Consider the following 19,540-nt stretch of genomic DNA (forward strand, 5'->3'; position numbering starts at 1 on the left):
ACTTGCTCGAACATTGGCATCTGGCTTCTGAGCTCCACCAACACTATCTTTTATGTTTTTTCAACATGGTGTGAAATTTGCTGGTGTTTCTCACGCACCCTTCATTTCACAGGCTATGTCAAGGCAGTATCTACTCCTTGCTCCATCTCTTGGTCTTAAGGCTTTTAAAACCTTTATGTAACACCAGAAAGAAGATTTCTTTCTAATTCCCTTGTCTGCTGTGATATTCACTCCCCATTGTACCCTGTTGCCCTTGAAAAACGATTCAGGCCCATTGTGGACTCCCAATCCCTAAGCAGACTTTCTGAGTTCTCTTTCAGTGTGCCTATTTAAAACTAAAAGCAAAACAAACACAGAAAAGTCCACAAAAGCTCTGTGTGTACCTCGCTACCTAGAAAGCAATTCAACCCATTATATTTTCTCTAGTAGTTTTAATGTGCAGCATCTCAGGGGTTAGTGCAATGAATGTTAGTCATAAGCTAATCAGAAACAGAGGTCCTTAAATAATTCATAGGCTGTCTTTCTTCCCAAAGAACCTCAATACACAGCCCTGTCATACCATCAGTGCAGTGCTACTAAAAGGCAGCTCACTTCACAGAGGGTGTCAGTCAAGTCAGAGACGACAGAGGCAATTTCTGTGAAAAGCCATACTCGAGGAGATGTGGAGCGACCCAGGGAATTCCTGCTTAGAGAAGCACATCTTTCTCCCAGAGGAGCTAGCTCTACTGCACCTCTGCTCTCCCAAGCACTTAAGTAGCTTTCTGAAACGCAAAACCAGAGCAATATCCTTTGGGTAAGGATCAAGCTTAGAGCCATCCCCAGGCGCAGGTTCTGCAGGGATTACCTACGCCCTGGGAACTTGGGAAGAGGAGAAGAGACTTGCTCGCAGAGGCATGATCCAGGTCTGTGCATTATGGAGTTGCTCTGGAAGCATGGCTGTAGAGCAATGCCAGCCAGGGAAGGGAGACCCCTCTGCTGCACAGTGCAGGGCTGGAGCTAGACCCCCAGCCATTGCCAGGCAGAGCTGCAGGTACGGGACACAGATGTGCCTTTGAGCTTTTCCATGCCAGCCTAGCCTAATGACCCTGAACCACTGCAACCCCATTGCCTAATAAAGGTTGCTTTGTTCTGAGAAGGCTGGCTTGCATGACTGCGAAATATCTGCTTGCTGCCAAGAGAATGAAGTCTCTGACAGGGCAGGGACTCTTCTGACCTTATGGGAAGAATAGTTGTAAGAAAAAGTGATGCTAAAATTAGAGGCTAAGTCCAAAAGGAGTAGGGCTGCCTGTGACTTTTAAGGAGGGAAAGTCTAATGCTAATGGGTGATCCTGGGACTGTGTAAAGGGTGGGAGCCCAATGCAACCTCTGGAAGTAGCACTTAATAAGGAGACACCAGGGAGAAGGCAAGGAGAGAAGGAAGGCGGCATGGCACCGAAGAGGTGACAAGGACACAAATGATGCACAGTGGAGCGGAAGGAAGAGGCCAGAGCCCAGCTCACACCAGGGAACACTGCCTTGAATTTGGTGTGCAACCACAATGACAGGGATATGAAGGAGGCAGCCAAGCAGGCAGCAAACAGTGTCTGTTTGTTCTGAGTTGATGGGCAGTGTCTGACAAGTGCAAGGTGTGGGACAAGGGAGCTAGGATGCAGACAGAAAAGGACAAGGAGAGTCCCCAGAAAAAGAGCAGGGCATGCTCTTGACTGTCAGGACTGAAGAAGGTCACAAATTTTTCCAAAGAACAGCCTGGCTTGTTAAGGGGCTTGAACTGTAAGATGGTATTGTTGGATTTACTGACAGCTCAGGGAAGGAGAGACAAGCACATAGGCTCCTGTTAGTTACATGTACACAAGCCCATGTCTCTGACTTGGGGTACATCAACCAACCAGCATCCCACAAATGACAGACATTTGCCACCTCCCTCTAATACCCTGCTACCAAAATGGGTGCAAACAGAAACATGCCTATAGCAAAGATGTATTTGCTCAGCAGACTGAAAAAAAAAGCTGGAAAAGTGCCCCAGACCTAACAGCTAGAAAAGAAACTCCGTGTTACACCAAGATTGTATTACTACGCATGCTGGTTTGACTAGCTACAGGTGTCATCAAGCTTTGTTAAGTTATTTTCACCATTAGCAGAGTAATTTCTTGTGGCAAGGAGTTCCACAGCTTAGCACATTCTGTGTGCATCAGCACATCTTGATTTGCAGTATTGCTTTGCCTAAAGGAGCTGAACTTGCCCTTATTTGCACAGTGAATTCTCTTTGCTCTCAACATGCAGAGAATAAGGGTAGGTGTGAGACATCCATTAGCCCACAAACCTTGTTGGGCATTGCAGTTTAATCCCCTCAGACCTGCTTGATTTCCAGCACTTGCAGAGCACAGTCAGCAAGGAGTTTCTGCAGGCCTACAGATTTGCCTCTTGTTACCTGAGGGTGCTACGTGCAGCTAGATAAAAGCCTTACGCTAAATATGGCATTCCCAGCTAATCACACCAGACAGCCAGTATTTCCCCTAAAAAGCACCTTTCAGGCTTTAGGTTCCAGTGGACTCCTCTATAAAATACTGCTTTTTCATCAAGCACATGTCATCCAGTCAGGGACAGGCTGAGTGCAGTCCCTGAGCTTCTCCTGCGAAGGAGTTGTATTAGAATCATTCCCAGTGCTAGCACACAGGCAGAGGGTGCCTGGGGAGTGAGGGCAACCCCATCCTTATGTGCTCACAGTGCGGTCGGAGGCTTCACGGATGCCTACACCACGCATACTACTCAGGAGGAGGAGAATGGACTAGGAGACTGGTTGTGAGCACTCGGGGACTATCATCTGCAGCATCTGGTTGCCACTTTGACAGTGGCACCAGCTGGGGACACTGCTCATACCCCGCTTGCTGAGCCCACCAACAAACCAAACCTGTGCCTTCTCATTACAGCACCCTCTCGGGAGTCCAGCTTCCTCTCCACCTAACGTCAAAGACGGATTCATATTTCAGTATGCACATGACCTATAATGGACCTTGGTAAAATCAATCAATATGCTTTCCCTCATTTCCCCACGTCTGTCTGCTTAATGGAGGAAATAGCTGCTGCCCAAGACCTTGAAATTCAATGGGTCTTTTTTCCCCCACGCAAATGTACTTGACAGTGAGTTTAAAAAAAAGTAAAAGCAGAGCTTCACAATGACGGTATTTTTCTTTCTGTTTTTCAAAGGGAGAACAGGGTGGTCTAAGTGGCCAGTAAAGCATGTGTAGGGATCTTCATTGGGCTAAATCCAGCAGGACTGCACAAGGATTATTCCTGCAGCCATCAGGACATCAACCTGCAGTTCCTCAGATTTCGGGATCCCAGAACAGTACTGGGAGCTCAGCAGTTCAGAGGTGTTCACCATTTGCCTCATCTGCCGTCACCTATCTCAGAAGGGTGAGTGGAGAGAGGTTCTTCCCCTTCTTTTTCTATAGTGTGGGAGAAATGTGCTTACAGGGATGGAGGAGAAGATAGGTCCATAGCCCTGTCACCTTCATGTTTCTTATCCTCTGCAACTTAATTGCTAGGACGATGACAGACACCCCTTTCCTCCTTTGCAGAGATACAGCTTGGTGCCAAATCAATGGCAAGAGTGAAGATACAAGAATAAACGACGCATCACGGACATTAGTCATTGCACTGTGCTTTGCTGGAAAAGTCTTACAATGAACCCCCCATTCTGCAGTGGGATGGGATGCGATGGGATGGGATAGGACGGGACAGGCTAGGCAAGGCAAGGAAACGATAGGAGCAAAGCTGTCAGATCAGGTGAAGCAATAGAGCTAAGTTCCCAACCAGTTTGAAAATTCAAGGGAAATCCATGGAGAGCAAATACTTAGCCAACATGCTGGGCCACTCCAGAGCTCAGTAGCAGGCAATATAGTAGACAATATGAAAACAGCAGCCAGGAATTAATAAAACAGCAGAAGGAAAAGGCTGAAGTGCAGTTAAGACACTGGCTGATCAGCTGGGCCAAGAGGAACCATGTCAGGAGAAGGTGATGTGTTGTTGCAGGGGTAAGCAGATGATGGGACCATCAATGTCAGCTAGGCCAGTTGCCTGTTGAAGCTATGCATACATCCACTGTAGCAGGACTGTGCAGATGCTGTACACCGCAGCCAGTGGCCCCAGAGTCTTTTATTCACACAGCATCTGTATCTCCTGTGCCTTTTTATCTTCACCCACAGGGTGACCTCTCTTAGCGTCCCCTTTCTAGGCCAAGAAATGCTTTATTTATCCAGGGCCATTTGATGCATCTATCCACATAAAATCAACTTCCCTTTATTCTCTTGCACTTCTCCAGATTCCCATTAGCACAGGTTTGAAGCAGAACATCAGCTCTTATAGCTCTTTACCAGGTTGTTTAGTGCAGCATCTCTCTGAAGTCAAAGAAACTGCAGCCCTGGTGTCAAATTCCATTTTAACTACACAATCAGTTATTAGACCATTACCATAATAAGGAGATTAAAAGCACTGAGAAATGCACAGTTTACTCATGGCTGGGGACTTTGCTGCTGTATTCCCGAGTCCCGCCGGTTCCACTTAGCTCTGCCTGTCACTTTCCTCCAGGATCGCTGGGGAGGGAGGCAGTGGGTGGAGGTGATGGGCAGCACCATCTACCAGCAGAGGCTGGGACAGGTGGTTCCTCATGTCCAGAGCCTCTCAAAGGAACTGAATCAGATCAGGTCACCTTCCTTGGACCCTTGAACATCTCCTTTCTTCTTTGAGGGTGTAGTTTGAAACATTTCTCCACTGGCAAGGTTGGTTTTAGAGGTCTGTTCCCCCTGCACCCATTCTTCTGCCTACAGGTCTTCTGGGACCAGCCTGGGAATCATTTAAACCATCCAGAGTAGTCCTAGCCAGATCCAACCCCATTTCTGCCTCCCGTCTGCAGAGGGCAGAAGATAGGGTTTCCACAGCATATACTAATTCCCATGTATTTCTATTTCAAAGAGGCTCAAGGGATATTTCTCAAGTAACAGATGTACTCCAACACAGCAGGGACAAGGCAGGCAGGGACCAGGATGCTGATGGATGCCTCCTGCGAGCATTTCTCAGGAGTCTGCAAGTCAGACTTGCCTCCAGACTGCAGTAGCAAGCACAGACCAGAGCATTGGTTGCAATTGTGAGTCACCTGCCACCAAAAGCAAATGTCTCACCAAGAGAAAAGCAGTACCTGCACAGACTCCAAATTTATTCATGTGGCATCACCAGGAAACCTTCAGTCTTTACACTGAAATCCAAGCATTTTACAAAAACAATTATCTAACTACCAGGTTGCTGCTATTTTATGTAAGATCAGTAAAAGCCAGATTTAATTCCTCTCCCCAGACTCTCTGTTTTTATTTTTGGATCAGCTGTTGTCTTTCATTCCCACCTCCCAGACCTATTGCCCATGACTTCAGCTTCTCACTCCGGGAGGCAGGGAACCCTCACTTCAGGTCTGGGAGGCTGCGTCAGGGCAGGAAGGATGGACAATTTTCCCTGTTTGAGCACTAGCAAAGCTGCTCAGCTCCCTGTCAAGGTCATTGACACAAGCAAGCCAGGTGAGTAGGCAGCAAAGGCTCAGTGAGCCTCTGCCCCTTGGGTGTCTGAGCTTGGGAATAGATGCTAGGTAGGGGAGGAGAGGGCATTTACCAAGCAAACACCCACATGGCTGTAACTATAGCAATGGGAACAGCACTGGGAGCATAGAAGGACATAGCCTCTCAATATTTATCTTGCGTGTTGTACTTTCTGTGGCCTGCAGACCCAGAATACATTTGCTGCTACAGAATGAGAAAGGACACCATCGTCTCAGGATCCAGATCCTGAGACAGGATGGGAAACTCAGGTTAAATTACATGGACAGAAGGAAGCATTTTATATAGGTTATTCACTAAAAGTCTTGTAACAGTGCTATCCTGCAGAGGAAGGACAAAACTCCAACTGTAGGTGACCATTAAGTACCCCTCCCCAGTTTTACAATATTTCACTTCACTTCCTGCCATACCACTCCCTGTCCTGTCCTGTCCAACCAGCTGCTATGCTCCAAGCTGGGGTCACACACACACACACACACACACACACACTCACAATCACCTGTACTGACCCAGAAACTTCTAGCTTTACTTGCTAGCAGAATTTGAACCTGTAAGCACTAGTCCTACAATGCATTTCTATCACTCCCAGAGGTAATAGTAGTAGGAGACTCTTACACTAATGTAAGAAGTGGTCCAAGAACTAGACATGACCCAGGAGGGGTTGCACTGGAAAACAAAGCTGCACTCAGCAAGGCAGTCGAAATGCAAGCAGCTTGCAACGTCACCCTGACCAAGGGGCTTCACCAGCCTGGACTACATTTTCCTTACACGCACGCACACCCCCCCCCCCCCCCCCAAGTTTTGACTCTAAACTTTCCCCCAGCAATGCTTGTCTTTCACTATTGGTGTCAATGCAGGGTTTCTTCCCCAAAACATGTGATGGTTTAAGGCTTGAAGCATGCCTGTGAGACTGCAAATACCATTCAAAGGTAATGTGATAGACTATCACCCTAGTGAGAAGAGTCCCTAGGCAAAAGATGCTTATAGGAACAAGCACTGGGTCTGCCTGAGCTGTTTATGGCTGTGCACGTAATTGAGATGAGACAGCAACAAGTCAGAGGGAGGGGAAAATCTTTCCAGGGTCCCTGAAGAACAAGGCATCTGCTGCATGTCTCCTTCCTTCTGGATTAACCACTGCCTGGTCCCAGCAAAGGCTCAGAGCTGGAGAAGGCGGGGGGCAGGGGGGGGGTGTTAGTGTTCCCTGGGGACATATGCCTGCTGCACCTCTCTAGTTAAGATATCAGAAGTGATATTTGTCACTTAACCATCTGGAATAGGCAATCACAGGAGGCTGCTGCTCCTCAGTCTGTCACACTCTTAAACTGTGCTAATGTCATTCAGATGTTTCACAAAGCAGCCGTGACAAGCAGGCATGAAATTAAGATGTTTGTGGAGCCGGCCATGTGGGAAATGACAATGGGGGAGCAGGGAAAGGCAGGGGAGGGGGACACATTCAGAGATAGGAGGCTGCACTGGGGACTATTTGCTTCCTCTCTCTCCCATGGATGTGCCACAGCTTGGACTATTTGCTTCCTCTCTCTCCCATGGATGTGCCACAGCTTGGACCAGCTCAAGCAGGAGGGCTGATGCAGCAGCTCCATGCCAGGGAAGGCCAGGGAGCATCTCCCCTGTTTGCCCCTTGCTGCTCTCATTCTGTCCAGCCTCAAGACTGAACCCATGACAGCCCCTCAAATCCTCACTGAACTGGGATTTCATTCCTGGGGAAGCAAACACATCCTGTAGGAAAGTCCTGTTTGGAAACAGGCTGAGGGAAGGTGGGGTGGCCAGAGGCAGAGGCCACCCTTGAAACCCACAATGCCACAGCCCTGTGGGGTTTCTCTGCAGGCAGAAGATGGGGCACCCTGTGCTCCTGCCTCCGTCCAGGCAGTGCTGCAAGGTCTGGGGAAGCTGGTTCTCATTTCATACTGCAAAGCGGGTTTATCAGCAGGGAGTTGACACAGGGCTTTAAAACACTTTCTAATTAAGGACCAGGCCAGCCTGGAGAGCAATTAGGTTTGATGCATCCTGTGTTTGAGAAAGTCTATGTTGCAAGCTCTGGAAAACATCCTGAGCTCCAGCAATTAAATCTTCCCATTCCTCCCTGGCCACCTCATTTGCAGGAACATCCTTAGTGCACAGCTCTTACCCGGTGTGCCCACTGCCCTGAGCACAAAGGTGCAGCCGGTGCCGGGATGGAATGCACCAGGAGCAGGTGAGGTGCAACTATACTGTGTGTAGCAGGGAAAAGTACAATGCACTTTAGACTGGAAGGAGATAACTGTCTATAAGGCAACTAGCCACAGCTGACAAGGTTAATCCAGCCCCTCTCCCATTTCCCCATCCTCAGGGGAAGCAAGAATTGTGTTCTCCTCTGCCCCCTGGGCCAGCCCCTTGCAGAGCTGGTGAGCTGCTAAGATGGGATTCATGGCCAGCAGGGAAGATATTCATGTATGGCACTGCCTGCAAGCCACGATCGATGCCTGACTCTCCCACCGAATCACAGGTTGCCTTTGAGCCAACCCTTGAAGCTGTCCATGACTCAGCTTCCCCTTCTGCAAGATAGCAGTGAAATAGCCGTAGTGAGGATATTTCTCTTTGTCTATTCAGAACGTCAGCAGAATTCATCAAAACGGTCTTTTTTTTTTTTTTTTCTTTTGCTCTGGAACCACAACGAAAAATCACTTTCTTCAAAATAATCCATGAAAATATTTCACTTTTTCAGATGTGTCATTTTTGTTGAGCTTTCTCTCTTTTTACCCATGTGGAAAAAGAGGAAGAAAAAAGAGTACATATTTGTTATACGTATTTATTATTTTCTTCCATCTACAAAACATAATGTTTGACAGAAACAACAATCTGCTACCCCCAAAAAAGTGTATAGAAAAGGGTAATTTTTTTAACCACAAAATATTTGCAAAGAAAACAAGCCAACCGTTTCCAATTAGAAGTTGCTGAGAGTAGAGCCTGTGATGCTGCGCTCACTCTGCTGCTGGTCAGCTCCTTCCCCTGCTCTGCAAACGGCCGCCCACTTCCCTCCATCAGGGAGGGGGAAGCAGGAGATGGAGAAGGGCTTAGGAGTCCCAAAGCATGAAGAGACAGAGAGAAGAGAGAGAGAGAGAAAAGGAAAGAAGGAAGGAAGGAAAAGAAAGAAAAAGGAAGGAAAACAAAAGAAAATTTTTTAAAAAGGAAAAAAAAAAAGAAAAAAGAAAGGAATATAAAGAGTGGGTAAACAAAAATATCCCAGATCAAAAATCTGCCTGATGCTGCCCAAGCCAGAGGAGGGAGATGGCTGCAGAGGGGGGAACTGAGGGGAGAAGAACGACTGGGGAGGTGGCACAAAGAGCAGGGTGAAAGGGAGGGAAGAGGGGTGGAAGAAGCGGGCGGCTGCAGGGTCCTGGCACAGCACGCCCGGGGAATGGGCTTGCAGTGCTCCTGCTCCTTGCTCTTGGTAAGCACCAGGTCTTTTTTCTCATCCTCTGACATAGGGGGTATCTGTCTTCCACCACACCACCACCACCCCCCAATCTCCCACACCCCCTTCTCTCTCCCTTTCTCTTTTTCTTCCTTCCAGATACCTTCACTGTATTCCCGCCCTGTTTCGCCCACACCTTCCTTCACTCCCTCCTTGTCTCCTCGCTCCCCTCCTTTCCTGATGCCTCACCCTCCTTCTCCCCCTCTATCCCTCTCACTTTGTCTCCCCTCCAGCTCCCTGAGGAGCTCTCTAATGACTTAAATGAAACACCAGCTGCCTTTATCTTCAATAGCCCTCCTTGCTGGATCCCCAAGAGGACTCAGCCATGCACAGCAATTAGGAAACCAGTGCCTGGGGCTGCTGCATTTGCAATGTCTGCATGGAGATCCTCTCTGCCCTCTCCAAGAAGTGGAGGAGGTCTCCATAAAGTTGGGACAACGACCAGCACAGGGACAGAGGCTACTGCAGAGTCTCAGGAAGGCTCTTCTAAGCCAGCCAGGTCCCTTGCCCTCTCTTACCTGCCCTCCACCCTCCTCCTGACTGCCAGCACATCTCAGCCCACCAGCAGCATGATGCTTTTTCTCAGATCCCAGCCTCAGAGCTGACCCCAGGGCTGGAAACGTGCAACAGCTCCAGTGTGCCTCAGGCAGGACACAGTCAGGCTGGGGAACCATCTCTGGGCACACCAAACCCAGTTTCAAACTTCATACAAAATGAGACAGCATTGGCAGGCAACGAGGAGGGTCACAGCCCCTACTGTGGCATATCTGCTCAAAGCCCCTCCTCATTTGCAGACCCAGCAAACTCATCACAACTTCTCTTCCCAGCTCCCACTGAGGTGACCTCCCAGTGTGCCGGTCAATGTACCCAAGGCACAACACTGGACAGTGACCGACACTAGGATCTGAGGTCTCTGGTCCCACATGGGATGGAAAGGGTGGGTAAGACAAAGCTTTTCTTCTGCCCTTAGAGATAGCAGGATGGCTTGAATAGACCTGTTCTTTCCAGGCATGCACAAGGTTACTCCCCAAAGCCCCTGGTTCCCTTATATCTTGCCCTCCCAACCAAGCTATCAAAACCACCAGTGTGTCAATGGAGCTGAGGGTGCCTCAGCATCACTTCTGAATTTCCACAGAACTCAGCTCCAGTGTGACCCATTCGGCTGCTGCTCTCTCCAAAACCTTGGCTCTTTGTGCCCTCATTCCTCTTGCTAAAGCATCCCAGACAAAGCCAGACAAAGCCAGTGCCTCTCTTGTGTGCTGATGAAAAGCCTCTCTTGAAAAGCCTCTTGGGAAATGCTTCCCATTATAGTTAATTCTGTTGTTCTTTAACACTAGCTGCCCCTCTCCTACGCTTTGTCTTGGATAGCCTCTATTTGTGGGAAAACAAGATCTCAGAATGGGATTCATTTGACTATTGTTTTTTTTTATCTGAGTAAGTCACCCTGGGGTCTCTGCTTAGTCAGTGAAGAAAACAGACTCTTCCATGATGTAATTTGTCTCATGTTAAAGTCAATGTCTAAAATAAGTCAGGAAAATCAGGTCCTAAAAGCACCTTGTCCTCTCCCCTAGGAAGAAAGGGAGCAAGGGGCTCATTCAGGCAGAGGCAGGCAGACTGGAGATGTCTGAGGCAGGTGGTGAGTCCCCACTAGGTCTCCTGAGGACCTGCCCCAGGGACTGTCCTCCACCCACCCCGTCCCTGGGAGACCGTGGATGCTTCTTGGCGGGGCACGGATGTGCAAGGAAGCGGCCGGGGTGAGACAGGGCTGCATGTGAGCACGAGCAGCAGGGATTACAAAGGGATAGTCCAAAATCTCAGGAGGAGAAAATGAGCCACTTACGCCCCCAAACCTCCGGCTCCTGGCAGCTGGCAGCCCCACCTCCTTGCTCTCAGAGCCTGAGTGGGGCTGGGGAAGGCAGCCTTGTTTTTACTCTAGCAACAAAAGAAGAAAGGTTTTCACAAGGCACCATCTGGTTCTTTTTCCTTTTTTTTCTGCCACTGATGGGTCATTTCTGATGGATTTAAGACTTGTAAGCCCTCTTTAAAACTGTTTTTTATCTCACACATGCCCTGGTGTATGGAAGCAGCAGGCTCACTGCATGCCGGCACTCCCCAAGCAGCCCCAGGATGAGCAATTAAGCAGCCGCACGCCAGATCGGGATTAACCTCTCTCCTATTTATCTTAAGACTTTTCTAATTGCTCCTCCCTACGCCTCCCTTCTGTATCCTCCCTGTCCCACTTTCCCATCCCCTCGCTTTTCTCGCCCCAGCCAAGCTCCCTATTGCCCAGATGAGGAGCACAGGTGAAACCCCAGCACCTTCCTTCCAAAAACCACCCTGCGTGATGGGGGTGACTCTTCTGACAGGTATCACTCACAGATCCCCAGCTCAGCAAAGAGAGGGATTTCAAGGGTGGCTCTGGCATGTATGCACTTAGGTATTCACCAGAAGAAAGGTAAAATAAAAGTGGAAAGCAGGAAAACCAGCCAGCGCTGGCTTGGGCTGGAAAAGGGCAGAGAGGGGGAATGAAATCCTAATTTCAGAAGCTCATTGTAGGGTAATTATCAAGCAGCAACAGTAGGCTGGGATGTTTGCTAATTAGGCCACATTCTTTATGACTAGTTATTCTAAGATGTCATTTGACAGACTTGGGGGGGAGGGATGCGCACATAAAGTTGTTTTTAATTACATTTGGTATGCTAATTTCTGATATAAAATAAATATTTACCAGGAGCAATATTTCTTCATTTCACGCTGGCTGCACCATGGCATTTATCGAGGGTTACATCCCTGCCGGCATGTCTTCCCCTCTCTCCTCCCCTCAGCCTGAGAGGGATGGATCCAGCTGTGACTCGGGCGGGGAAAGAAGCAGGGAAGGAAGCCGCAGCATCTTTCCCTTTGCCCGGTGGCAACGTGTCCTTTCCCTGCCAAATGGCCCTTTGGAAGGAGCAGGCCCAGGAGAAGCCCTTGACCAGCAGCTGGCTGCTGCTCTGGGGCTGGAAGCCTGCCCCGGTGCTCCAAGGAGGAGATGGGAGATCGCTCCCCTGCCAGACAGCCCGGCTCTTGGGCAGCGAGCGTGCCTCTCCAAAAGCTCCAAGGCTACAGGCCTTTATTCATACAGCCTCTTCAACCTTTAGAGCTTTTATGGCTTTTTTTTTTGCTGCTTCTATGTATGAATTAACTAACATTTCAAGAAAGGAAAGCTGCTGCAAACTGAAAGCCCCAAGTATTTCATCATGTTTTTGACAATCTGGGAACTTTTCTTTCCCTACAAATGTATACTCTTGTGCATATATTTTTTTCCCGTTCGCTGAAGTCTGCTTTTATTGCTACACACTCTGGGTTTCAATAAATTGGAGCTTTCCAGTGGAAAACCCCATTGCTGTGGCACCTTCTTGATCAAATTTTAGCTCAAACAGCTTAGGTTATTGCAAAGCATACTTGTCTCCCAAGCAGACAACTTCTGACCTGGTGCAAAGTAGTAACTCACTGCTTGACCTGACCTAGGCTGTCCACCAAGAGCTAACACAGTCAAGAGACACTTGCAGATCCATGTCCTGATTTTTCTGGCGATATATCATGGAAGAAGTCAGCGTCACCTGGGTTCAGACATTTGGATCACCTGAGGATATGCGTTACCTCCATCCAACCCTCCAGATGGATTACTCCCATCACAGCTCACTTTGATCTCTTTGATAAGTAATGGACTTCTGTGGGATGGAGGGAGCTCATATTACCACTGTGCCATATGAAGAAGTATGTCAGATGCTTTGAATTGCCCAGCAGCTGGAGAATCACCCCATTATAACCAAATCACCCTGTTCTTTTTCTGCATATGTGAGTCACCTCTCAGAAAACTCCTAACCTTTTGTAGTGTCAATATTTGAAAATAAACCCTTCCATATCTTACCATCTCAAGGTACCAAGGGAAAAGACAGAGAGTGTTGGGGGTTAAGAAAACTGTCGGGGGGGCGGATCAGAACCAGAAGGAGAGAGCCCATCTGAGGAGCAGAGCTCGGGGGATGATTTTGCCTCGCATTGTGTGCACAAACATATAATCCATTGTGTTGATGTAAACTACCTTTTGGCAGATAATCCACTGATTAGCAGTTCAGTAAGTTTTTACCCCCAAGCTGAAATTTCTCAAAAGTGCTTAATGGCTATACGCTACTTAATATTTAACACATGCTCTTCCTTCCCTAGTTGCATTTGGGCTGATAGCACAAGCCAACTGCTCTCAGTCCATCGCCAAGGTGTGGGGAGGACAAGGAGCAGGAGCAATGGGGGCCAGAAGCATGGTGACAGGTGTGTTAGCTGACATAGTGCTGCCTTGCACCTTGGCATGCAGAAGGGAGCCAGGGCTCAGTGGAGTTCCTTTTTAACACCGCATTCCTTCCAGGAGGGCCATTTGTCTCTTCTCTCCATGCCTTTCTAGGAGGGAATTAGAGGACAGGATGCTGTGATGGAGAAGACCGATTTAGCCCTGTCTGGTCCACTTCTGGGTACCAGGGCATGGTTGTTCCTCAACATCCTTCCAGTCCCATCACCAAGCCCCCCAAGACAAGTACCCCCATGCCTTCTCTCCTTGGAGGGACCAGGGAGAAGGTTTCCAGACTGAGGGACCACAATGACAGGCAGCTTTTTCCCTCTGCTCATGTTGACTCCCATTGCTCCAATCACCCCAGTTTTACCTCAGCCTTTCTGTCTCCAGCTCATTCACAGCCTTCATCAGGGGACAAAGCCCTTCCTCAAAGCCTTTTCTAAGCTCTGCTAATGATAGCATTTGAGTGCCACAGGTATTAATGAAGTGCTACAGGTATTAATGAATTGTTCATCAGCACTTTCCCTGTTGAATTGCATGGTTTTATTATCTTCATACCTGATGAACTGAGGGATGGAAACAAAGCCAAATTCATTCAAAATTATCATTAATTTGGGATGCTAGATTTGCAAAGATCTTAAAGACTGATTTTTCAGGGTTTACATGGGATTTTATGTTTTTGAAGCATGAGTCCATCTGGTTATCACGGACAGCACAGATCAGGCTCATAACTCAGAAAAGGAGGAACAAGTTGCTCCCAGTGAACATCTTACCTTATGCAACCTTTCCCCTGATAGCAAGGAGCTCAATGACAGAGGAAGAAAGAAAGCCGGTCCCTTGGGGTGGGCAGCATGAGATCATCCTTCTGTTTTTTGCATTCCCTTGATTTACTCCTTCCCCACATTCGCCATGTGCAGCAGCCAGGACAGCTCTTGGAGAGGGAGCCGCCTCCTGCCTTACCTCACCCACCCACGCTCCCAGGGGAGACTCCTCCTAAGCACAGTGAGGTGGGGAGAGATCTTTTAGCAGTAGTGTTGTAGGATGCTTTGTGGACTGAAAACTGCCATGATACAACAGAGTAACAGCTGTACCAAAAAAATCACCCTGTAGATGTTGGAAGTGCTGTCAAATTGGACTGCAGGAGCCATGGGAAGGCAGAGCAAGCTCAGCATACAGAAGCGCTTCAGAGGACAGAGCAGTCCAGCTGCAGGTGGTCTCTATAGAAAATAGATGGGCCGGGGAGTTTTCAAAGATGCATGGCTTTTCACTGGGGCAGCTCTGGTTAGGCTGAGTGGTATTTTACAAACATCGATTCCTGTCTCCAACATATAAGCTTGCACTTTCCAACCACCCATCTGTCAGAATTTTGTTCAGTGTGGTCAAAGCAGCGGTGTTTGTTTTTTCCCTAATCTTCTCCTCAGAAATGAATGACCCACTTTAGATGAAACATTAAAACAGCCCAAGGCATATTTCCAGCTTTGAAAACCCCAGCTTGCACAGTTAACACACGGATCAACTTTGGAGCAGGCACAGAGGAATCGAGGTTTTGAAACTAGTGGCTAATGTAGCAGTGAGGCTGAGTTTAAGGAAAAGATGGAAGAGTCAGGCTAGCAGTCAAGCTATAGGATTTCTAACTTCGCTTTTGTTTTGAGTACCACAGATGTGCCATTGTGCTGCTGTTGGAAAGACCAGAGATGACACAAGACCTGTACTGCACCATAAGGCTTTGCTGGCAGGGCATGGAGATCCCCAAACACTATGCCCTTACTCCCTCCCTCTCCCAAGACGAAAGCAGGCTCCAGCTCTCTTGTGCTTCAGTTCCAGACTAATTTTTATTTCTTCCCTCTGAAGAAGACTTCAACATGTAGGAGACACCTTACCATACAGATTCCCATGCTCATCCCTATCTTCAAATTTCATCCCCATCTTCAAATTTCATCCCCTTACTTCTTATAGTAACTCTTTAAGCTGACTCAGAGAACAAGTCTTTATCAGAAAGCACCTGCTTTCTCTTTCACCAGGCTCCCCAGCAGAACTACAAGGCACCAGAAAGGCTCTAACACATCAGCCTTGGCTCTACCAGTCTTAACACTTTGAGCACTGACCTACTGATTTCTGGACATAAAACAGCCCTGGCTGCCAGTCAGACAAATCTCTGGGACAGAAGTCCCTGTCTCGTGTCTGCCGATGATGCTGTCCCCTCAGCAGATGGCTTGTCCCTTATTACTTGCTGTCTTCATTTGAGGGCAGCACAGCCCTGGGTCCACAGCAGGGGACTGGGATGCAAGGTGGACTGCCCAGCTTTCTGGGCTTGCCGGGATGAAGTAACAGCAAGCAGGACACAGGCAAGGTGAGGTGTCAGCTCAACAGAGTGAAGGCCTTTCCTTTTGAACTGATAGATTCAGACTCCCTGGATTTATAAATTCCTACAAAACTGTGTGTGCTGGGAAGGGGGTCTTTTCCATTTTTTAACTTTCTTCTCCATGCTGAAATCACTGGTGACACTGGAAACTGACAGGAGGTAAGTGGAACTGCGTAGAAAAGAAGTACAGAGACAGCCCTAGAGAGGAGAAGGACAGATGTTATAAGGGGTGGCAGTGTTTGTTTCCACCTCCCACAAGAAGCAAAGAAATAAGTAGGAGCCTCGCCAGTCGAGTGGGATGGATGCGACTGGGATCCTTTTGGCTGCAGAGATAGTGTAGGCCCAAAGGGAAATTCATTTGGGATCACACCAGAGCCAAATCACCTGGTCACCCTGAGGGTCCACACAAAGCTGTTTGTGGTTGGTGGGTAGTGAGTGTGTGCTGGGACCAACCAGACCAAGCCAGACCAATGACTCGATGCTAAATTGGTTGACGGTGTGCTAGCTTCGGGAAGGGAAATCCGAGTCTTGCCACCTGCTTTGTGGGTTGGGAGGAGGAAAGAGATCTAATCCTGCAGACAGCTTTCTTCATGTTGCAGGAATTATTTCCCTTGGTTTGGAGGTTCTCCATCCCCCACCTTCTTCTTCCACTTCAATCTCTGCCAAGTCTCACTCCATTTGAATTAATTTTAAAGGCACTCTTTAAAGCGTCTCACAAAGGGTTTCATAACATGTTCCAACAGGAGCCATTGAAAAAAAAAAAAAAATCCCTCCTTTATTATCCCAGCTGGAGAATGCTCTGTTTCAGTGCTCTATAAAACGGTTGTGTATCATGCCCAGAGGGTCTTTGCTGCACATTAAAGCCTAGGGTGGGTGAAATGTCAGCTACAGTTCAGCCAAGATGGGATCCCTTAGGCTTTGAAATGCAGTCTGTGGCTCCCTTAATGTCACCCTGTCCTCCTAATGGGTATAAAAAGGACACAGGGGGCACCAAATGATGAGAAATTAACATCAGAGGCTGCATTCATCCTTCCTCAGTCTGGAATGTCATTGCTCCTAAAGCATTACAAACTGGCAGACAAGACAGATACAGGGGCCAGCTCTGTTAGTAGAAGCCTGGAAAGCACATGGAGAGGACACGTATCATTGCCCCGTTTCTGCTAGAGGCTCATTTCTTAGGAAATCTCATAGAATTTTACAGGTACCAGCTGGTTAAACCAACAGGTTGGTGACTGGGATCAACCCCCCTGCAACTCTCCTATTCATAGACCTCAGCTACTCTTCTTCCCAAGCAGAATTGTTCCCAAAACACCCCGTGGAGAACATGAAGCACATTGAAGGGAGGTAACTTCTCTGTACAGTCAAGAGGCAGGGAAGAAAACCAGGACTGACAAGAGCTGAGCTCCTGTCCTCAGCACTAGACTGTGGCCAAGTCAGAGCCCAGGAGCTCACTCCCTTGAGTCTGGCTGTGACATTGCCCTGTCTGAAGCCTTGCCCAATGCACTGCCTTGGACATGTGCCTGGCTAATGGATGGGACCCACTGTCCTCTGATGATGGGAGACAAATATGAGGAATGAACCTCACATGGCTAATCCTCTACCTTTCAAGTGAACAAAAAGCTCTGTCAACAGCCCTCAAACAAAAGGAAACAATAAAAGGATGGTTTATATTTAGCTGATGCTGTGGAACCTGCAGGCTGCATGCTAATTAGCTGGGGAAAGTAACAAGCTCAACTTGAAGCATGGGGAAGAAGAGAGGGTCTAAAAACAAAGATTTTATCCTAACTGTTGAGACTGCAGAAAATTATTTCTGGTGGGTTGTTTGTTTGTTTCCTTGTTTTTATGGGAAAAAAAAATCATAAGGGACTTCAATGGATAATGACAGTCTGGTAAATACCCGATCTCCAGAGAGCTGTTCCATTTAACACTCACTGTTCCTGTTTGGGATTGCCGTTGGATACCTTACTGTGTGGAGAGCAGCAAGGCCATGAATGGGTGCTGCTGATTGTGATCATATGGCATAGGCACATAGCTTCTTAACCCCTTCATTTAGATCAGGGCTGCATGTCACCACCAGGTAGGAGGAAATCAAAGTTAGCATCTAGCAATCAGCCATAGCAGAAAAGTCACAGTCAGTGCTGTGATACCAATGGGTACCATTTTCCATGTTGTTTCCAGAGATTCCTAAGGCAGTAAATAACAGGTAAGGATGAGACTCTGCTTTCATTTGGCTTTTACTACAGGGCCTTTTTTTTACCTACAGAAAGAAAAGTGGTCCCCCCCTGAAATTCTTGTGCCATTGTGGCAAGCTTTCCAAGCAGCTATCTCATCTAAGGAAGCTCTGCACCTGAGCAGAAGGCCCACTTCCCAAGGAAAACAGAGCAGGGCTCCTCCTGGAGTCAGTGGAAGCAGGAAAGAAAATGCCTTTCTATTCCCCTGCCCAAAGGCCTTTCTGTTCCACTCAACTCAAATATTAGCCCAAATATGTCTGGTCTGGTCTGCTCAAATCAAGGTAGGTCTCTGGTTTGGTCTGGCTGAGGCTGGTCCGATAGGGTCTGTTTGAATCTGGTCTGTTTTGGCCCTAGCTTAGCTTTTTCTGATTTCGTGCAGTTTGGTCTAGTTTGATTTGCTTCAGCATCCCTCAGCAACTCATGACCAAAGGGTTTTTGCCAGGTTGGCAGGTTCCTCCATGTGAAACCCCAATGAAGACAAAATGACAAAGTTCTTTTCTGAGCAGGCCCAAAAACATAAAAAAAAAACCCCAAAAACCCTTAGGATAAATTCAGATCACTGCAACTAGCCAAGCTAACAATGGGGTCAGCAGCAGCCTTGGAAAACTCAGCACTAATCTGTTAGGAATGGCAATAAGATCAGCTGCTGCTTTAATCAAGAGATTGAACACAGTAGGGAGGCTCTTCCAATTTGCTTTAGGCTGACAGCTTCCAGAGCATTTTCTCCAGGGCACTGTGAAATCTAACCCCTCTGTCCCCTGCCTGGAGGGGGAAGATGGACATCCCATGAGGGTGCCAGCATGAGGCTGTCCACAGCTCAGGGGGAGCATCACCTTGTCCCAAGGGCCGCTGTGAGACGATGGAGGACAGCACAAAGTTTTGAAAACCCTAGTCTGGATTGACCATATACTGGACCACACTGGAGTGTAGTGGGGAAGAAGAAACCCACCTGGGGCAGACCACACCACCACGTGTCCCTGGTCCACCACACACTCAAGTCTCACATCTTCCAACCATACTTAGCAGGTTCCTGCCTTATCTCAGCTCTCTGCTGTCTGCTGCTTTCCTCTGCACCCTTCTCTCACTTGCCACAGAGGAGTCTCGCCTCTGGACATCACTGACAAAATAAATGATATAACAATAATGATAATAAAAATAAACCCTTATTCTCCCTCCATCTGCCAAACAAATGATGCAGTGTGTGGGTGCTCGCATGCACCAGCTTAAGGACTCAGATAGCTCTAAAGTTTGCGGAGCTACCTTTTGCACTGTATGAATGTGGGCCGCATCATATACACACATGCTTAGTAGCTCCTTGGATTCCAGTGACCTTGCTGTCTGTGAGACAAGAGTCCCAGCTCAATTTGAGATGTTCTGGCACTTTGTACACCAGACCAAGGCAAAGGGAATTGCAGTCTAATGAGATGCTGGTCCCAACTGGGATGTTGCTCAAGGAGGGAGCGGGCAAAGGAAGCTCTGACAGTAAAAGGCAGAGAAATGAATAGGAAGAACAGCAAGGCAAAGTGACAGAGACCTGTTGCCTCCCCAGATAAC

This window comes from Pelecanus crispus, chromosome 3 (assembly GCF_030463565.1).
Source record: "Pelecanus crispus isolate bPelCri1 chromosome 3, bPelCri1.pri, whole genome shotgun sequence".
In the NCBI taxonomy this organism is placed as follows: Eukaryota; Metazoa; Chordata; class Aves; order Pelecaniformes; family Pelecanidae; genus Pelecanus; species Pelecanus crispus.